The sequence below is a fragment of the Rhamphochromis longiceps genome, linkage group LG17, assembly GCF_057381845.1.
Source record: "Rhamphochromis longiceps isolate RC_006_pf linkage group LG17, R_longiceps_female_GT1.1, whole genome shotgun sequence".
Classification (NCBI taxonomy): Eukaryota; Metazoa; Chordata; class Actinopteri; order Cichliformes; family Cichlidae; genus Rhamphochromis; species Rhamphochromis longiceps.
Genome location: NC_140573.1, coordinates 39266246 through 39279968, shown reverse-complemented (window position 1 = coordinate 39279968; position 13723 = coordinate 39266246).

Genomic DNA, 13723 nt, shown 5'->3' with positions numbered 1-13723 from the left:
CAGCATGGTGACTTTTGAATGAAATAATCAAGATATGATTGTGATGCAGACTTTCAGCGTTCAACAAATGCTGTGTTTTCTTCCTTAAGATGCTTTCAGTATTGTTTTCAGTAATTGAAACGCATGCTGTGATCAGTTGATGTTATTAATGTTAGATTGTTGATTGGGGTACTCCTAAAGGTTTTTTTTTTTAATCTCTCTGATGGGTTTATTTGGGTTTTCAGTCTAATGACTGCTTCCGCTACTTGCCTCAACATGTTTTTGGACCTCATATTGAGAATTATAGTAAACAACTACCACATGCAAGTTCAAAAGTTACTCCATTTGTTATGGAACAAGAACAAGAACAACAACAATGGCCTTACTTGGACATGAAACTTTCAGTCAAGTGTGTAGTTGTTATTAAACCCCTAAAATAAAGCTGAAAGTTTTCATATCCTGATTGACTGATTAAAAATCCACCGTTGTGACGTTTAAAGGCAAAACTGCTAAATTTTGCCTCTATGCATCGTCATTGTGGACGTAACTATGCTTACATGAATTATATTCTATTTTTCTGTTATTTTATTTTATACTCCAATATACAGTTGCAGGTAAAATGTAAAAGAAAAAAAAATTTTAAACCCTTAAACAGCTCATCCAGAGAGAGTCTTTATTTCTGATTCAAGATTGACTTTTTTGTAGTTGCTTTTTATCACTTTAACTGGCAGCTCACTGAATCTGGGAAGCAGATATCCCAGGTTTCTGAACTGAGATGCTTTGTCTTGATGCATGCTCAATCATCCAGGCAAGGAAATCCCAAAAGGTTGATTCTGTTCATCTGGACGCAGCGTTGTCAGTGGGAGAAATGTTTCGTCAATCATCCGAGTGACTTCTTCAGTCTCAGCTGACTGCAGGTTTCCCCAATCTTTGAAACAGTGCCTTTGCACAGTGACTGAAACTAGCCCACTGAATGAACAATGGGCTGTGAGGTCAGTTCCTTGATCATTAATATACAAATTGTCATGACTGTTGATCAACCACCTTGGGGAAACCTGCAGTCAGCTGAGACTGAAGAAGTCACTCGGATGATTGACGAAACATTTCTCCCACTGAAAACTCTACGTCCAGATCAACAGAATCAAATTTTCGGGACTGAGAAGTTTTGTTTATAGTGGTGGACCTCGAGAATTTGTTGGGCAAAATGCCCTTGCTGAATTTTCCTTGTTTCCAAAGGTGGGGTTAAACTAGGGTAAATTAGGGCACAGGGATCTGGAGATGTGAGACCATTTAAAAGGTAAACGGTGAGATGGAGAAATGGCACATGGCGGGCGGGGAGAGTGGGATCTTTATTTATTTGTTTAATTATTGTTATGTGTGGTTAGTGAAAGCTAAGGGAGAAGCAGGCAGATAAGTACAGCTGAGACAAAAGAGGCATATGGAGCTTGACTCTTGAAATGTATTTTGTGTGGTAGCACTGAAAAATACCCCTGAGGTCAGTTTGTCCTTCTATGGCTTGTTTCAGAGTTTCATTAAAACAAAGTGAGCTAATGTTGTATTTATGGCTTTGAATTTGCAGTAGCAGAGCAAAGAGAGCTGATGGGAAGGCAGGAAGAAAAACATCCAGGCAGACAGATAGGTAAGTTGACAGCCTGTCGGGCAAATGGAAAGTGAGGTGTGAGCTGGGTCAGCTTAGTTTAGGCATATGGCTCTTGCCAGCCCAGAGACTCAGTACTGAGGGACCATGAGGACAGAATAGGATAGAAAAGACCAACATGCCATCTGGACAAGGGACAAAGAGAAGGAGATGGCTTGAGTAGTGTGTGTGTGTGTGTGTGTGTGTGTGTGTGTGTGTGTGTGTGTGTGTGTGTGTGCACGCATGACAGATTGAGTGATGGCTAGCACGCCCCAGTAACAGTACGGCCACTTTAGAACACGGACTGCACTCCCAGGCCTGTTGAGACTGACAGGCATATATGCACACATGCAGTGGAAGATGTATATAGACATGCACAAACAACATTAACATGCATACACAAACTTGTGTAAACTTATGTATATGCGTGTGGGCAAGTGCATGTGAACACACAAACATGCACACACTTTTGTGGGCCCTTTGACTGAAATTGACTGTATGTCACTGCTGTCTCTTCATCTGCCAGAGCGGCCATCCAGAAAGCCGCGTCCTCAAATCGGACCCTGTGTGTATGTGTGCACGCTCAGTTTTTCCTTTCTATCAGATACCGCTAGAGTGGCATGCTTCACAGGGCATTATATTGTCTGACATATGGGTTTTGCTCCTCTGCTCTGTCCAAGAAGCAAGGCCAAGTGGGCAGGCTAGGAATGGAGCTTTGGGTTTGATCCAGTTTCCATCAAGTCCAGTTGTCTTTAATGTTAGCTGAAATTGGGGTAGTAGCGAGGCTCCACTAATGGGGTCATCGGCCCAAATGCTTGGATCACTTTGTTGTGTGTTGGTTTCCTGTATAGCTTCTGGGTCAGCAGCAGAGGTTAGAGGAGCAGGTTGTTACCATGAGTCAATGTGACAGACACACTTTCTGCGAATAGCTTACCTACATGCTGTTCCTAAAATCAGCCTTTCATTTGGTTTCCAGTCAAAAATCAATGAAAACTTTGGGCTAAACATCTGTTTAGCCCATTTACTTATGTTATTTTTCTGTTCAAAGTTATATTGTTGTTGAGTAAAAATCCAGAGGGAAGCAGGTCTGGTTTCTTCAACGCTTTAGTGGTCCATTCACTCCAGTATACAGGACTCGTAAATCTTAAACATAGTCAGTGTGATGTGAACCTGCAGTGGTTGTGTGGATGGCATTTTCTGGCCTCATGCTTGGTTTTGAAAAGTTCTACATAAATAGAAATACAGTTAAGTAAAAGTTACTTTAGTTAGATATAGTAATAATGCAAACTAGACTAAAAGTAAATGGATTAAAAATAAACTAGAACGAGCAGAAACTAACTGTTAAAAAGTAACTTTGAAGAAGTTTGTAAAAGGCCCTCCTGTAATCTTGCAGAAGTGCTAAAAAGGTGTCAGAGTTCAGTCCTCACAGCTTTCATATAGATGTGCACAGACATATTGGCGTGGCAGTCCTTCTTAAAATCACACTCTGTAAGTTTGTTGACTCTGTCTCTTGTTCTCTGCAGTGTTACGTCAACACTCTCATAGGCTGCTATCTTCTGTCCATCAGACACTAATAGCAACGCGCTTCTCCAGCCTCCAGTCGGCTGAGATGGAAAAAGAGTCTTTCTGATACTTTCCACACATGCACACACACATTACGAGTTATAAATCTCAGAAGAAATCATTTCAGGCCAGGTGTGTATACCTGAGATGGAGGCGGTAAACCATCTAACTGGGCGATCGTGGCTCAAGAGTTGGGAGTTTGCCTTGTAATCGGAAGGTTGCCAGTTCGAGCCCCAGCTTGGACAGTCTCGGTCGTTGTGTCCTTGGGCAAGACACTTCACCCGTTGCCTACTGGTGGTGGTCAGAGGGCCCGGTGGCGCCAGTGTTCAGCAGCCTCGCCTCTGTCAGTGCGCCCCAGCGTGGCTGTGGCTACATGTAGCTGCCATCACCAGTGTGTGAATGTGTGTGTGAATGGGTGGATGACTGAATGTGTAAAGCGCTTTGGGTTCCTTAGGGACTAGTAAAGCGCTATATAAATACAGGCCATTTACCATTTATCTAACTGGGTGTCTGCGTGTGTGGGTTTTTTTTTTTTTTTTTTTTTTTAATAGGATTCCTTAAATCCTTTGACCTGTGCTTTGGCTATGAATGTTAACCAGGACTTATTAGGTGAATGTGAACATGTGATGTGACCACTTTTTTTAGGTGTGTGTGTCTGTGTGTGTGTTTGAGAGAGGCACAGAGTGGGTGGGTTGGTGTGTTTACAAGCTTGCGGGTGCTGAGGAGCTGATGGCATAAACAGATAGAGCTGTGATGGAGGATGTATGCTCTTTTGTTTGAGTTTAAGAGACAAACGACTGTCCGAAATGCACTGACAACCATGGACACACACACAGGCGCACCATCCTTACTCTGCTGCATGTATACACCAGACGTCAGAACTTAAGTGCTCTGTAACAAAGGGTTAGTTTATCCCTGCGTTCCACTGTAAATACGGGGGTGAGTAATACTAAAAAGGCTGGCCTTTGGTCACTGAAGCCACGCACATCTGAGAGATAGTGAAAGAAAGTGTGTGGCTGGATGGGTAGGAGTATGCAGTATTTCTAAGGGCCTTGTGGTCCCTCTATGTTCCTTTTTGAAGGTGCTGTGTGTTTAGAGCAGGGCGATATGATCAAAAATATTTATCACGATATACATTTGAAAATTTGCGATAACGATATAACTGACACTATAATTGACACTAGACAAAATACTTTACAACTCCTCAACTTTATTAGTGCAAAACAAAAAACATCAATGTATTTTCATTTAAACAAGCAGCTTTTTTAAGTGCATTAAAATTAAATAAAAAATTAACAGTGCAAATGTAAATCCTCGCTGACAGTTTAACCAAAAGGCATTTCCAGTGGAAATTAGCCGACATATCCTCAGCATAACCATGTATAATATCCACTAGGGCTGGGCGATATGACCTAAAATCCATATCGCAGTATAATTTGAAGCATGTGCAGTAATGATATATATTGCAATATATTATTTTTTTGTCTTCTCCTGTATAACATATTTTCCACCCTAAAAATCCATTAATTTTCTCAAAAATCGAGATTGCGCCTTATGTATGAATTCTGGTTGTGTTTACTGACCTCGAACCGATTTTATGTAATACATGGCGCTCGAAAGGAAGACAAGAAGAAGGTGCTCCATGAGAAAACTGAGAATTTACATTCATTTGACTTAAATGGAATATGCCAAGATAGGAAGATGTACTCAGCATGTGCCAAAAACTAGTTTCTGGAGAGACTGTCTTCCATTTGCTCACTCAGTCTTTGGAAGCAGCTTGTCACTTTTAACTGTGAAACATTAACACTGTGTGATTCACTACAAGGTTCAGCTACCATACCATGACACAAAGGCAATGCTGCAACAGGAGACTGGAGGTTTTTATCGGGAGTGCCAGCATCTGCACCAAACCAGGCTAGGATCCACATCATCTAGGAGGAACTGGAGAAATGGCAAGATAAAAGCTAGTCTCTGTAAATGCTGAATGTTTTGCAGCCTTAAGGCTTGTGAGATTTTTTTTTTTTTTTTGCTTTTTATAGTGCATACATGCAGATAAGCAACAAGGTGCAAATGACATTGTTCACATGCTGGCCGTGTAGCTCGAGGAAAATATTGTAAGAGTATATCTTAAAGGGGTCAGATGGTGCATTTTGCACATTGTAGAAATATGTCTTGTTGTATATTACTGTAACGTGTGTGCATCCTAATTTGTATATATGACACGGGCAGTGCACATTGCTATTAGTCGTTTTTGCTTGTGGTTGTTAAACTCCACGAGGTACATTTAAATGTAGAAGGCCAGTAGAGACTGCCAAACTTGTCAGTACAGTTGCTGCTTCTTTATAGCACTTATAAGGACTTCAGTGCACCATGATGAGCATCTTCATCATGAGAGGAGATCCTGTAGTCCACATGGTAGAAAGGCATGCACTGTACTATAAAAGCTCGTTGAGGCATGAAAGTGAAAATCTTTGTGGTAATATCGGTGAAACCTCTCACAACATGGCTGGGATTAAGCTATTGTTATCATGGCAAGCCTGATGCCATACATCAGACACGCACACACAAACACACACGTATGCATACATACACAAAGCTCAGCAGTGGGAGCACATCATCTGTCACCCAGGGCCCAGGCGGAGGGGCGACAGATTGTCCTGACGGTGTTCCTTCAGGTCCCATTGCTCCAAATGCGTGAACACACACACGCACACACACACACACACACACACACACAATCTGTCCACTAACATACTGTTCTCATAGTATTACCTCAGAGTGAAGGCAGGGCAGTTTGACTGCCTTTATCTCAGAGGAGTATTAGTCAGAACAGTCACATTTAAAGAATTTCTGATGCTTTTGGTACAATTACAATTACACTTGACACACACTCTCTCTCTCTCTCTCTCTCTCTCTCTCTCTCTCTCTCTCTCTCTCTCTCTCTCTCTCTCTCTCTCTCTCACACTCACACTCACACTCACACACACACACACACACACACACACACACACAGACATGCAGTGAGATTAACCTTGTACAGATCAAACGGGGGGAGCAGGGCTTTCGACGCAGAATAAATGAATCTCACATCAATGGCTTTCTGTAGCTATATGATATGGCATATTGTGGCGAGATCAAAACGCCTGCTTGACGTATTAAACCGTCACAAAACAGCTACGTTAATTAAACATCAAGAGCAGACATTCTATATCCTGACCCAGAGATAATCAAGGGTCTTTTCAGTATCAAAGTGCTGCTCAGTAAACGGTAGGCCTTTAAAGATCGTCATCCATAAACATTACCTGGCTTTGTTCTTTTACTCTCTCGGAGCCCTCACAAACCTTTCTCTTTTTCCTGCTCCTCATTCTTATGTTCTGTTAGCTCGTGCTCACTTCTCCTCCACCTTTTCCCCAGACTTGCATCTATGTGCAAAGAGCTGTGGGCCACATGGATTGTCTGGGCTAACGGCCTTTCCAAATGTGCCTTCTGTTCCTCTGTGGAATTCTCTCTCCTTGAAGAGAAAGGGAGAACAGAGGCGAAGGAGAGAGGGATAAAGAGCAGGTAGTTTCATTAACCACTCCCCCCGCCTTTCTGGGTGCCTGGGTTATGGCCAATTAGGCCTATTAGCAGCAACAAAACACAAGAAAAACACAACAAAACCCAGCCGGCAAGCAGGCAGGTAGTTAACGGTGGGAGGAATTGTTATCTCTCCCACCGACAGGAACAAAGAAAACGCTCTCCAGAGTGCCAGATAAAGAATTTATACCTCCCAGTGTTCTCAATTCAACAATTAAACTCTTTACTGCAATTTCCCATCAGTTGGAGTCTCCAGAGGGACTTTCAATGGACTGCAGTGATTTTTACACCTGCAAAGTGGTGTGTTATGTAATTAACCAAGTTTGAGAGGATTGCACAGGCACGCGGAGAAGCCACAACTTTGCAGCTTTTAAACAAGACTCCTTTTAGCCCTGAGATGCATGTTGTGATGTCATACTGACCTGATAAATGATCCTTTCCTTTTAAGTCTCCAGCTCATTGGTTAATTAGGTAATCATACCTTCTGTGGAGAGTTTTGGGCTGTGAACCAGGAACTTCCCATTTATGTTCCTATTTATGTTCATGTGTGTTTAACAAAAAAGAATGCATAGTTTAAAAGTACAATTCCGTGTGTACTTAAAAAAAAATCCGCAAACTTGCACAATTAAGTTGATCAACATATCTAAAAGTCAGTCACACACAGCAGATGTGCCTGACACATACCAAGCTTAGTTTGGCTCGTGCAGATGTGATAAGAAGGTGTGATATGGTTTTGCCTTTTTTGGCCATAAAGTAAAATGAATTTTCCAACTATCAGGTGAGATGACTTGAAGGATTAAGTCCCAAAGATTCCTTTTCTGCATCTCATGTTGTCTTCTCTTCATTTCCTCATCCCCCTCCCGCTGTGTCTCTCTTTTTGTCAGTCTCTTAAGAAGCTCTTACTCCACTCTCCGATTAAACGCTCCATGCTCTGTATAAAATCCATTAACTCAACATGCCGATACACAACCATCACCCAGATGGGAGCTGTATTGTGTAAGCATTATGTTGAGGTGGAGGAAGATGCAATCAAATAGAGACATGCACAACAAAACGGGGGGATGGATGAAGAGAGAGAGAGAGGGAGAAGGGATGAAGTGAGTAGGCAAGGAGGTAAACTGAATGTGACATCTCATATTTGACTTTTCACTTCCCATTTAGCTGACGCGCCCAAGATAAGTGGAGGAAAGATTACTGGTCTCATTCTGTTAGACAAAGGCGTCTGTGTGTGAGCATATTTGTTGTTTTAGACATGTAGATTCATCCATTTTAAGGCCTTTAGTTCATTCTCCTATGTGATTTTATTTAAAGTCAGAGTTCAGGGTATGTGTGAGAACAAACAGTAGACATGACATTTGATCAATTTCCTGTGTGCAGCTGGATGAGAGCTGCTCCAACTGCAAAATTTCCCTTTAAATGATGTTTAAAGGGAAATTCTTATAACGAAGGTCTGCTTTTAGTGGTTGTGTCAGGCATTACTTTCAGTAATGATAACAATGTACTAATGAACTTAGTTTGTGCAAACAAACTTAAAACTGCAGGATCTTGAATTTCAGCACACTTTTGTATGGCTGCTTTTATTGATTCAGATTTTTAAAAATTTCGATTCATTTGATAATGGGAAAAAAAAACAATCAAAAACTTGAAGGTTGATTTTGTTCATCTGGAAGTAGCGTTGTCACTGGGAGAAACGTTTCGTCACACATCCAAGTGACTTCTTCAGTCTCAGCTGACTGCAGGTTTCACCAACCTTATAAACAGTGACTGAAACCAGCCCACTGAATGAACAACGGGCTCTGAGGTCAGTTCCTTGATCGTTAATATGCAAATTGCCATGACCATTGATCCGCAACCATTGATCAAAGACCACTGATCAATGGCCATGAGTCCCATTCACAGAGAGTTGGGGAATGGCTGCAATCACAGCATTGTAAGATGGCGAAAGATGTACCCTTAGGCCCCCTCCTCGATTCAGAGACGGTCTTTCCCTTTTCACGTAAATGGCCTCCTTGATTCTGCGCTCAAACCAGTGTTCCTCCCTGTCCAGGATGTTACATCCTCATCATTGAAAGAGTGTCCACTGGCCTGTAGGTGTAAATAAACTGTCAGTCCTGGACTGACAAGGTAGCTCTTCTGTGTTGTGCCATCCGCTTCACCAGAGGTTGTTTGGTTGATTGAGCATGCATCAAGACAAATCAAAAATTTTGGTACTGTATAAGATTGGCCAAATAGGGAAAAAATATAGGCTTTCTGATGATGTATAAGTCCATTGGTGATATTCTTTTTCTATTTTAGGACTGTTAGGTGATCGTTTGTGTGATTTTTTTTTTTTTTTTTTTTTTTTTTTTTTTTTTTTTTTTTTTTTTTTTGTTTGATTTTGGTAACTTAGGAGTTTACTCTTTGGGAATTCAACTCATTAAACAATTAGTTTGTGAAGTGTGATTGCTGCAAAGCACTACAAGGTACCTACTCCAGTCATTTTATTGCGTTGAGCTAGAGTGGATAGTTGTGCACTGACGATGATGAAATGTATGACTAGTGAATGCAGCGGCATTGCAAGGTTAACGCAACAAAGCACCAGGGAGGAAGTCTCTATTTAAGTGTTTAACAAATTTCTAAGATCATTATTTATTTACCAGCATCACTGCAAATTACAGGTTGTGTTCCCTGATCACTTAATGTAATGTGCTACAACCGCGTGTTTGTTCATTTAAAGCAGACACGGACAAAATATCTCCCAAGTTGTAATAGTTTTCTTTCTAAATTAGAACTTAAATGATCTCAAATGGGTGATTTATTATAATGTATTGCAATGAGTGAGTTTTGCATGAAGGTGGGGAGTGGGTGTGTACACCCCCAGTTCCCCACTTTCATGCACACATTAAATCTAAAATTTAGCAGCAATCACCAGATGCCGGACTGATGCCTGGAAATTTTCAATATATCACCCACAGCACTCTAGTACTGTAGTATTTAAAAAAATAAAAAATATTGCTACTACAACAGACTGGTTATAAATAAATAACATTATCAAAAAATGAACAAAAAACACAAAATAATAATCCAAACTGCCCGCTGTAACCCTACTTTGCTTTTTGACTTCCTGCCTTTTACGTTGTCCCACAGTACTTGCTGCATTTGTGGGTATTAAACCTTTACACAACTGACATTTCAGATGTACTCACTTTTTTTTATATGTCTGATATGGCCAGGTGTCATTAAATTGCACTGAATATCATAATCAGCTGAGTAACTCAAAGTCAATCAGTCAAAATTTATTTCTGTAGCTCATTTAAAAAGACCACAGTGCAAAGTGCTTCACACAAGTGCCGCAGTGCAGATTACGACAATATACAAAGTAGTACAGTAACAATTACAGTTATGTAATACAAATGCAGACCGGGTGGAAGTCTGAACTAATTTGCTTCTAACAACTAACAGTCAGTAATGCAAAAGTTAGAAGTTCTTCTTAAAATTTCAGTTCAAACTTCAGATCAGTTCTTTAAGCAGTCAAATCCAGTGTGTACTGAATATCCCTAAACACCATTCTTCATTTTCTTTCATGTACTGCTGGTTGTACTGCAAAGCCTACCAGCTCCTTTGTCAGCTGTAAAATGAAGCATTTCTTTACTTTGGCAGTATCTATATGTATTTACACATCGTCAGTCTATGCATTCTTTACATTGAATGAGAACTGTTTCTGTGTATTTCTGGATTCAGTGTCTTTATACTTCTATAGGATAAATGCATGGTGGATCAGGCAACTCTGTTTACCTATAGAACTGCTTTGAACATGTGAAAAGCCTCGTATTGAGAACCGTGTGTGTGTGTGTGTGTCTGCGCTACAGCACAGGTTTTCCATTCAAGTGAACAAGAGAGGCTGCAGCTATCTTCACTTCCAGTTACATATTGTAAACACCTCTTCTGTGTGTTTGTGTGTGTGTGTGTTTGTGTGCGTGCGTGCACAGTCACACAGTTCCATAACCTTTGTGTGTGACTGACTATGTTTGCTTGTGTGTACATACTGTATCAGTGTGTGTGTATGTCCGTATTCCCCTCAAGGCCCTGGGGTTACAGGCAGCTTGGTGACGGTGCAGATGGGATAACATATGACATGTGAGTGACTGAGTGTGTGTATGCATGTGTGTGTATGTGAGTGTGTGTGCGTGCACGTCTCGGTCCATCTGGGCTCCCCTCTGATCGACCGGGGCTCCCTCTGCTCTCCGTGACCCACTGGGGAGCCAGCGAATCGAGGGGGAAAAGCAAGCAGCATGGCCTGCCTACCTTCACCCTCTTTCACCTCCACCTACTCTCCTACCCTCAGTGTTATTTGATCATCAAGGGTTTTTTTTTTTTTTTATGTTTTGAACTCCTTTAAAATGCTGAATGCAGTTAACAGAAAATAAGACATGTATAAGAACGTCCCGAATGAGTCGCAAAGCAAGTACCTACAGTAAATTAACTGCAGCGTAACAATGAATCAAATATTGCTCCAGTCACACTTTTCATTCACCTGATGTGACTGAGACGCACGCTTTGGCCTGTGGTTGATATCAGCACGTCACGCACAATTTCCTAAAGTTGTTATTGCCCAGAAGCGGCAGATTTGACGTAATGGTGCTTGCATAATCATTTATTTCCATTTATCAAGCAAAACAAATATTGTTTAATTGGGTTTCTCCTCCACATCTTATGTCATTGTAAATTGATTATCAGGCCCTTACTTGGGCAAAAGTAACAACAGCAATTTGTGTTAACTAAAGATCCTGTGTGGATTTTGCCTTATTTCAAACACTGTATGGTTTGAGTTAGTCAGAGTATTGATCCAATCAGGGTTTTATTGTTGCATTAAACACAGGATGGCCAGGCGGACCTAAGCATCCGCTTATACTACAGTGGTAAAGTTAGCTAATGTTATCTGAATTAGTCAGCTATTCCCATTAATCATTTCTTCATTCAAAACAGCTTAAAACAGTTTTATAAGTTTAAAAAAGAAAACAAAAAGAACACAGCAAATATTATGATTCAGTGTAGTTTTTCTGATCAGCTGACATCAGTCCAGTGGTGTTCATTTAATACAATTGATCACTCCCTCATGTGAACAAGTTTAACTGATTTGTTTGTTTATTAGGTTTTTTTTTAATGCCTCTAGACCCCAAAATAAAGGCCTTCTGTTACTATTTCTGCCTCTAAGCCACTGAACTTAGTATCTTTTCTTCTGGAAACCCCTCTAGTATAAACTGATCCAGACAGCAGTAACTTTAGTAAGAGCTGTCGCAACATAAAATATGAACAGTAAATATGTCTGTCATATTTAAAAATGTTTTTAGTTTTATATGATTGGTTTGGTTCCTGTTTTGTATAATTTACATGTCTTTTGAATTTTCTTCTCTGTTTAGAGTTTAATTGTTTCTCAGGGTTTGAGTTTCTTTTACTCACTAGTCTCTATGTTGGCTTCACGTCAGGTGTTTATAGTTCAAGTATTCTCTTGAGTTCTGTGTTTCCAGCTCCTACTGGGTTTTTAGTCTTGGATACAGTTTGGTGTTTTGCGAGCTCCTGTTCCATGTATACTCCCTCCTGTGCTAAGTTCTCCATGTTTCATTTCCTGTTTTATTTTGGTATCTCCCTGCTTGCCTCATGTGTTTATTTATAGTCTTTATCAATGCATCTGTTTAGCCTCTCATGTCTCTCCATTTGTGTTTTGGTTTCTTTGATTTCTTGAGTTCAGGTTGTTTTCTTTTGTGAATTTTTGCACTTTGTTGATATTAGCTTCCTACCTTTATCTATAATGGTCAGTTTTACATTTGGTTTCCTCTTGAGTCATTTGGATCCCATTTCTTATTGAACCTTGAAAGTTTTACATGTAGTTTCCTGACTTTGAAACCTAACTATGACTAACATTTTCATGGCAATATGCTGGTTTTGGTTGCTTTAAAAGACATTGCTTGCGGCCTGAGACATGACATGTTTACTTTATGGTGTTTAATTGAAACTGCATTCTTTCCAAAAGACCAAATTCCTTCACACATCAAAGTCTGTACATTTTGGGGTGTTCAGCTACACGTGTGAATCAATTTCTGTGAAGGCTTTTGTGGCTCTATTTGGGGGTCTGATATCCCTTCAGAAAATTCTTCATAGACACTTTCCATGAGGGCTAATATGTGCCACGTTTTGACAAGGAAGAGGATGGAGTACATGGGCATTTTCTACATAACCTTTTTTTAAACTGCATTTTCTGGCAATGAATGTTGTAAAATTAGAAAAGTTGTCTTCTAACAGTTTTTTAGTAGACTAAATCTAATTATGCACAGGATCACTTCTACAATCTTGGACCCTGCACCTTCCCCTAACCATCTTTCTAAAACTCTATGCATTAAGAACAGACCTATTATATTGTTTCCAGAGCATCTTTGGCAAAGCTATACAGTTGTACAAATGCATAATTTAAAGGAGACAGGTATGAGTTAGAATATACCAATGTGATAAATTAATGAGTACAGTGAAAAACGTTTGCTTTATAGAGAGATCATTTCAGACTTGCATTCAATGTATGCACATTGAATGCGCAAACAATTGCCACAACTTTCCAGTATGTGGGCAAGTTGTAGCAAACATTGCCTGAGGGTTGTGCCAGTGTAATGCATATGCAATATCATAACATTATATATCCATTCTCTGATAAGTAAACACTTGGGTTTCATTTCAACAGGTTTAGTTGTGATTACATTGTCCATAAAGTTTCTTTTTGACTTGAAGTTTTGCCATTTTTGTCTCAGATGCAAATTTTTCTTAAGGTGGCAAAGTATTCAAATTGCTAAGCCAATGGCATTCATTTTTTAAAACACAATCACAAAAGCAATGTACAGTGCATGTGACATTGTGCATTGTGTCCCTTAGAGACTTGTCAAGCTCTCTTGTTTATGGGATCCAGGTCCATGGCTATTTTGTGTTGCTGGCCAGGGCCGCATG